We start from the raw sequence: 8,389 nt of genomic DNA, 5'->3' as shown, positions 1-8,389 counted from the left end.
CCAGTTACTTCTGGTGGTACTTCAAATAGGTGGATCATGTGAAGTGGTGTGGAAGAGCACAAACCTTGAGAAACACTGAACTAAGGGGTGGGTTTACATTGGCGGGGGGGGGGAGAACATCTGATTGGGAAATGTATGATTCAGGCCAAGCTGGGGTAACATTTGTTAACGTTTCTGGAATTCATACAAGGGCAATACATGAGCACATTAAATGAACATTTTTTTAAAAAATCATAAAATGATTCCAAAATTGAAAAGGTCACCCCATCATGCACCTTATGCAAGCAATTCTGTCTATCCAGAGGCAAGTGGCTTCCAGACACCCAAACGGCCTGAAGACCCTGCCAGGCAAAGCAGATGGTCCCTTATAGTGAAATACCTTCTGACATTCCTCCTACTTTACAGCATGCACTTTATGGCCAAATAAATGGGAAAGTCATTTTTAAAAAAAAAAAAAAATCCTTATACTTTACTAGCTACAAATGTTAGGTTATGTCCTTTTAGAATAGAGCTTGCCGGATGAATGGCGTTTAATTAAACTTATATATAATTGCTTGATATTAGGTTTTACCCAGAGACATCTGATCTCCATACTTGCTGAATCTCAGTTTGCTTTATAAATTCTGACATCAAAGCTATGCCCACTTAGCTGAATCCTCTTCAACTCGTTCAGTGCCGGCAATGAGATCTGAAATGTTCAGGGTGCAGAACATTTAACTGATGGAAGTGGGGGGGCTAGAAAGTGCCAAAACACGTAAAAAATATCAAAACTGGTGGCAGGGACTAGGATCATGTCTCTTGCCCAACAGCATGTTCGGGTGCAATCCTACCCAAGTCTCAGCACAGTGAACCATTGTGTAAGGCAAGGGTTCCCAAAGTGATGTTTAGGGGATCGCAGTGTACTCACAGAGGCACCCCAGGATGACCTCGGTGGTCCCTCCTACCTGTTTAGCCACAAAATGGAGGCGTGTGCCTCCGTTTTGCATCCACCCCCTGGAATGGCTCCGAAGGGGAGGGACACAGGCCACTAGCACACCACGGTGAGGCTCCCTGCACAATTTGGTGCTTTGCACCCCCTCTAGCTATGCCATTGATCCCTGCTCCCTGTTATCTGTCCCTTCTCATTTTTTGCCCGCAACCATCAAGCAGAAGGACTTTCGGAGTTTTGCACGAGAGGTTCTTTGCAGACTTGACAATAAAGCCAATCACTTGAGTTTAGCATTCATAAAAATGATCTCTGATAATTCTAATTTTCTATCAGGGAGGAGGCATAAGCACCATGATTTTTTTTTTTAATTAAAAGAAAAATCTTTTGCATTGGAAATCAATGCGGTAAGGAATTCTGAAATTATCAGAGGCTGAAAACATTATTCTGAATAAGATTTATCAAGGAAGAATCATGGTGCTTTTATTGACATGCAATGCATTTGCAAGCTTGGACCAAGAGGAAAAGGAGAAGCAGCTGAGATGAAGAGTCACTATTTCCATCTCTGTCTCCTGTTGCTTCTCAGCTAGAATGTAGCTCCTTCTTTCCTTCTAACCACTATCTTGTGAGAAGGAGGAGACTTCCATATCTTTCAGATATTACTGGAGCCTACCTGTTCTTTTTTCAGTGATATCACTCACACCAAAATCCTTTGCTTAACCACTCAGCAGTAGGTCCCGTGGTGGTCATTAGAGCTTATTCCCAGGAAAGAGTACGTAGGATTATGTCCTGAAACTTGAATTCCAGGCTCAGAAGTATGAGCTTAATACTCATACTCATACTCATGGGCTCTTAATGCTAACAAAAAATATGAGGAAAGCAATTATGATACCCCAGTGGCGTCGCTAGTGGGGTGCAGGGGGTGCAGGCCACACCAGGTGACGCGCAAGGGGGGTGATGTGCACTGGGGGATGACGCGCTAAAATTGCAGTTTTTAGGAACAACCCCATCATGCCATATACCATTGGATGCAAAATGTCTAGCGGAATGCAATGCAAAAAACCAGAGTGAAATAGCTCCTTTCCTTCAAACGTTATGGCCAAGAAACCGGAAAGAAAAAAATGTATGGAGCTATATGGAAAGTGAAACTGAGCCATATCACGTGTTTACTCATGAGTAGGCATATGTGCCTTAGCCCATTGGAAAGGGCAGGCTGAGAGGATTTCAATGACACCAGAATGGTCCCTATCCAATGACTGCAGCCCCCAAAAAAATCCAAGAAGGAGGTTCCTTCCTCCCAGCTGCACATGTATTGAGCCCTATGAAAAGCGAAACTAAGCCATGTGGCTGCGTTTACTCATGAATAGGCAGAATTGCCTTAGTCTGTCAGAAAGGGCAGGCCAAGAGGAATCCAACAGCATCAGAATGGTCCTGATCCAATGAATGCAGCCCCCAAAAACACCCGAGAAGGAGGTCCCTCCCTCCCAGCTGCGAATGTATTGAACCTTGTGGAAAGCGAAACTAAGCCACACGGTCACGTTTACTTGCGAGTAGGCAGATGTGCCTTGGACGGTGGTCAGGTCAGGCAAAGGGGAATGTAAGGACAACAGAATTGTCCGGATCCGATGGAACTGGAGGTCAACAAATGCTCCAGAAGGAAGCCTCCCCCCCTACTAAAAAGGACAAAAAAAAAAAAAAAAAAAAAAAAAAAGAGGCTTCAACGGGTAAGGGGAACATTTTCTATTTTGCACTGATGGGTGCTGTAACAAGATATCAACACTTCATTTTGTCATATATTTGCACCCTATCTTGGGAGCTTTAAAAGATTGTGGGTTCCATTTTCTACTGACAGACACACTAATTTTTTCAAACACTCCTGACTGAGCTTGCCTGAGTCAATCCCTCCCCCCCATCAGCACGCAAGGCATTTGACACCCTGGGAGGGGCTTTCGAAATCAGATCTGGAATAATATTTATTTCCAAGATTAGTTTCCTTCAGGCTGAGTAATACAAGGTTACTCAACTTGCCATTTGGAAGTTATTTTATTATATTTTTAATCATGCAAATAGAAATTACACATCAGTCTTAATCACACTACCTGAAACTATCTGAATGCTAAATATTCATTAGCTGTGAGTGTTGAAGGAGCTGAAATCAATTCAAACGGCACTTTAGAAAAATCACTGGCGAGGGATAGTTTTGTGGAGACTTTCAGTTTGCTTTTGGTTACAAAGGGAGCCAGGGGCTAACAGTTAAACGTCGATCTTTGGAGAAAACTCTAGAAACAGATTAAGAAGAATGAAGTGGGTTTTTGTTTTGATTTTTTAAAAATATATTCTATGGAAGATTGATTTTTTTAAAGAAAAGAATGCCTGCATTTCTGCTTAAATTTTCTTCATGAAAAAAGAAGAAAGGTTGGCTGAAAAGTGGAACAAATCACCAAGTTGAGATGGTGATGCTATTTATTTATTATAACACTATATATACCACCTTTCTCACAAGCTCAAAGGGGTTTAGAGAGATGGGCTAACCATAAACCCTGGTTTTTGTTTATTTTATTTTATTTTATTCCCCCCAAATGGAGAATGCAGAGTCTCTCTGCAGCATCAAGCAGCCCCTTCCCTTGGGAGTCATGGGGGGGAGCAAAATGGAGAAAAAGCTTCCATTTTGCTCCCTCTGCCAGAATGGCTCCAAAGGGGAGGGGGAGAGGCCACTTGCACACTGCGGTGAGATTCCCTGTAAAACTGAGTGATTTGCACCCCCTCTAGCTACTCCACTGGTGGTGTGCCCTTAGGATTGGGACCTAAATGGACCAAAGCACTAACTCAGAATAAAACAATTGGACATAGAGGGAGATAGTTGTCTCCTTCTACTAGAACCAGACTAGCTTCTACTAGAACCTTCTACTAGAACCAGGGGACATCCACTAAAATTGAGTGTTGGGAGAGTTAGAACAGACAAAAGAAAATATTTCTTTACGCAGCATGTGGTTGGTCTGTGGAACTCTTTGCCACAGGATGTGGTGATGGCGACTGGCCTGGACGACTTTAAAAGGGGATTGGACAAGTTTCTGGAGGAAAAATCCATTACGGGGTACAAGCCATGATGTGTATGTGCAACCTCCTGATTTTAGAAATGGGTTATGTCAGAATGCCAGATGCAAGGGAGGGCACCAGGATGAGGTCTCTTGTTATCTGGTGTGCTCCCTGGGGCATTTGGTGGGCCGCTGTGAGATACAGGAAGCTGGACTAGATGGGCCTATGGCCTGATCCAGTGGGGCTGTTCTTCTGTTCCTTAAATTTTACAGAAAGAATACTATTCACAGAGTTGGAAAAGAGTTTTGTGTCCCACTGCCAAACTTATACGAAGCAATACCACTAGGTTAACTTACCTGGATTATGAAAACATTTTAAGAAATAAGACAAGGCTTTAGATTTTTGATCTGCAATGAAAGAATAAAAATCAATAATCCATTTAAAATCTATTACAGAGCCAGAGAGGGGAAAATAATTCATATAAAGCTTACCATGAGTTACATGATGGCTAAACTAATCGTTGTTGCTATCAATGACAGGAGGGGGGAAAAAATCCATACAAAATTAAATAACGACTTGCAAAATATGAATTTGCGACTTGCCGCTCAGGAAAGGATTTTCTCGTACCTCCCTCCCCCGAGACTTGGGGTTCTATCAAGGAAGCTTTCCTGCATGTCATACATCATTTTAAAGAGACATCTATAGCCTTGAAACTGCTGCAAGCAAGTGTCACTTTGAGTTAAATGCATTATTAAACTGTTGGGGAATTTCACATCATGGGTCATTTATCTATGCTAAATTGGGTCAAAAGCCTCTACACGTGGCCAGACAAATGAGAGAGGGGAACAAAATTCCCCCTCGGGAACTGTTACTTTGACAACCTCACCGAGATCATGTTGTTATTTTTCCTGGGTATATAAGGAGGACTTCTTTCTTTTTTGAAAGAAAAAGAACAGCCATGAAATTTTAGACCCATAAGTGGGGTTTTGTTTGAGGGGCCGATAGCATTATACCTGAACACTAACTTGGTTATCAGTGTGTTTCCGTGCCCAGTTTAAGTTGATCATGATGGCAACTCTAACCCCATATGTCAAACATAAGAGGGATGTCAAACATAAGACCTGTGGGTCAAATGTGGCCCCCAGAAGCCATTTATCTGACCCCCATTATAATTGGGCTCTCTCATATCTTGAAAATATGAACTAGATTGGGCCATTTTCTCTAGATTTTCTCTTCTGTAATTTGCAACTTTCTATGTGAGACCAAAGTACTTATTTCTGGCCATCATCTGCTTAACGACATTATTTCCAGACCTCAACAGGCACCATGAATGTGAACATTGGTCTGGTGTATGAAATGAGTTTGACATCCCTGGGCTAGAGCAACAGTTCTCAAACTATGGGTTGTGGCACACCAGTGGGTTGTAACCTGATTTTTGGTGGGTCACAGAACTGATAACCTGACAGACGAGAAGGAAAATGTATTGAGCCTTAAGGAAAAACCAAAATGGAGCAGCATTTGTGGGCTGACTCATGAGTAAGTGAATATGCCTTAATTCACAACAAAAGCAGGTCAAGGGGAATGCAACAACGCCACCAGAATGGTCCCGATCCAATGAATGCAGGCCCCAACAAACTCTAGAGAAGGAAGTCCCGCTCCCTTCAAGCTAACAAGGAAAATGTCCTGAGCCCTATGGAAAGCAAAATTGTTCATTTACTCACAAGCAGGCAAATGCACCTTGGCTCTTGTCAAAGGCCAGGTGAAGGGGAATGCAATGCCACTAGAATGTCCCCAATCTGATCAATATGGACCTCAATAAACGGTCCCCACACCATAGTAAAAAGGATTTTTTTTAAAGCGTTCGAGTGACTGGTAAAGTCTATTCACTCAAAAATTTGGGAACTATTGGACTAGGGCATCTCCCACTTCCACGTACTTCTGCTCACTCCCTCTGGGCAGTGCTGAATGTTTCAGTGGTAAGGTGGCAAGTCAACTGACTGGAGACCAGGTGACAAGCTCGACAGAGATGCTGGGTCGGTGCAGGGGGTGTGTGGAGCTCACCCCACTGTCCCCTGACAATTTACTGAAAGAGGCAATCGCTTCACTGATCTGTATTAGTGGACCATGCCTGGTACTGATTTTGACCTGCAAAATCCTACACTATCTGGGTCCGAGGTACTAAAGAACACTTGGTCCCTAAATGGACTGGGACATGGATACCTTAAAGACCATCTATTTCCCTATATGCATCCCTGTATGCTTCAGTCATCATCTCAAGCATTGCACTGCATACCCTTGCCTTCAGCAATCCAATAGAAGCAAGGGCCTTCTCAATGGTGGCACCATCCCCATGGAATAGATGACAAGGTGAACCCTATCCTCCTTCAGGAGATCTGCCAAAACCCAACATTCTGTTCAGGTTTTGGATGGTGCAGTGTTTGGTGGGGGTGGATGTATTTTCCAGCTGAAGATTTTGATATAGTCTTATGCTGCCATTTAAGGGCCCAATCCTATGGACCTCTGCACCAGCAGAACACTCATAACGCTGGTGTCACAAATGTGCCATGAATTATGTTTGTGGCTCCTGAGTAAGTGGCGCTGGTGAGGAGGCCTGAACCATCCTGTCACTGCTGCTGCAGGAACCCCAGCTGCCGGTGGAGAGAAGGTCACTGCCCAGCTGTAGGTAGGGGCAGGGGAGGGCGGCCCTTGAGGAGGGACCGTCCCAGGTGGGGGGGCAAGCAGAAGCCTTCTCTGCAACATCCTAGCTCCTGTGTTGGGCTTTGAAGCAGAGGCTGGGGCCTCTATTGTAGAGGTTGGGACTTTACTTGGTGTAAGGGAACTAATGTCCCCTCCCGAGGAGAGATCTCCAGTGGTTTCCCTGGCCCCACAAGATCAAGCAGTGCCCATTTCAACACCACTGTAACCTGCAGCTCTAGGAAGTTTAGGATTGGGCTGTAACTTGTTTTAGTGCTTATTCCTTTCTGTTGAATTCAATTTTGCCTTGTGTTGTTCAGTTGCAGCTACAAGTCACCTTTGCTTGTCTTGAAAGCGAGAGAAGCAGGAAAGAAACACATTAAGGAAATCTATACAATGATCTGCATCAGAAGTAAGTCCTTGAGACTCCATGGAACTTCTTCATGAGTAAACATGCCTAGGGAGTACATCCTTAACCGGTACACTGGGCTAGCTCTATGTTCACATGCATGTGGAAACAAGCGGAGTTTCTAATATTTGCTGCACATGTTTTAAAAAAAAAGCCTCCAGTTTAATAAGCTTCATATGTACAGTAATAACATTATTAAATTATTTTAGCCTAAATGTCTATGTCTTCTTGAATGCAAAATAGGAGGAAAGCAGTAATTAGAGTAGGTTAAAATATATCCTCAAAGGATATTAAATATGCAAGAGCTCATCCATGGAAATTAGACTGCAAGAGGTTACACCATGTATTGGCTTATTTTGTAATATATCAAATTAGCTTTCATGAATAAATATATCTAATAATGTTTAGCTCTATAATTTAACAGCACCCTATTAAAAAAAAAAAAAGACTTTTGGAATCAGCCAGGCTGTATATTTGATCTCCTATGATTATCAGCCTCTGAGTACACAATAATTAAGTGTGCGGTTTGTACTGATTTGGGCAAACACTTTTCAGGGCACGCTGAACTTTAATCCCCTTTTCTAGGCGCTGTCGGTAAATATTCAGAAATGAAGTTCCAAATTGATTCAGAGAAACAGTACAACGTGGCAGCAAGCTTGGTGGGGGGCGGGGAATAAGTAGAAAGAACCCCTCCCACCAAGAGGTGTGTGTCCAGTTGTTGACAGAAGGAAACTGTCTCCCTTGGGGTGTTTGTGTACATGAGGCTCAAATTGCCCTTGGAGCTTCTCTTGAACTTGTCTTAACGTTGGGCAATTACAACTTTCCCTGCCCTGCAGATACCTGAACTTGTCTGATCTCGGAAGCTAAGCAGGGTCAGGCCTGGTTAGTACTTGGATGGGAGACCGCCTGGGAATATCTGGTGCTGTAGGCTTATACCATGATCTCGGAAGCTAAGCAGGGTCAGGCCTGGTTAGTACTTGGATGGGAGACCGCTTGGGGATACCGGGTGCTGTAGGCTTATACCATGATCTCGGAAGCTAAGCAGGGTCAGGCCTGGTTAGTGCTTGGATGGGAGACCGCCTGGGAATACCGGGTGCTGTAGGCTTATACCATGATCTCGGAAGCTAAGCAGCGTCAGGCCTGGTTAGTACTTGGATGGGAGACCACTTGGGAATACCGGGTGCTGTAGGTTTATACCATGATCTCGGAAGCTAAGCAGGGTCAGGCCTGGTTAGTACTTGGATGGGAGACCGCCTGGGAATACCGGGTGCTGTAGGCTTATACCATGATCTCAGAAGCTAAGCAGGGTCAGGCCTGGTTAGTAC

The 8,389-nt window shown here is 43.8% G+C and overlaps 1 pseudogene; it reads left to right on the top strand.

The window, feature by feature from the left end:
* Window positions 1–7,875: 7,875 nt before the first annotated feature.
* Window positions 7,876–7,995, top strand: LOC136660935 (5S ribosomal RNA; annotated as a pseudogene).
* Window positions 7,996–8,389: the final 394 nt, after the last annotated feature.

The sequence above is a fragment of the Tiliqua scincoides genome, chromosome 9 (genome assembly GCF_035046505.1).
Source record: "Tiliqua scincoides isolate rTilSci1 chromosome 9, rTilSci1.hap2, whole genome shotgun sequence".
NCBI lineage: Eukaryota > Metazoa > Chordata > Lepidosauria > Squamata > Scincidae > Tiliqua > Tiliqua scincoides.
Note: the sequence above shows the minus strand (reverse complement) of the source record. Positions and strands in the feature narration are given on the sequence as shown.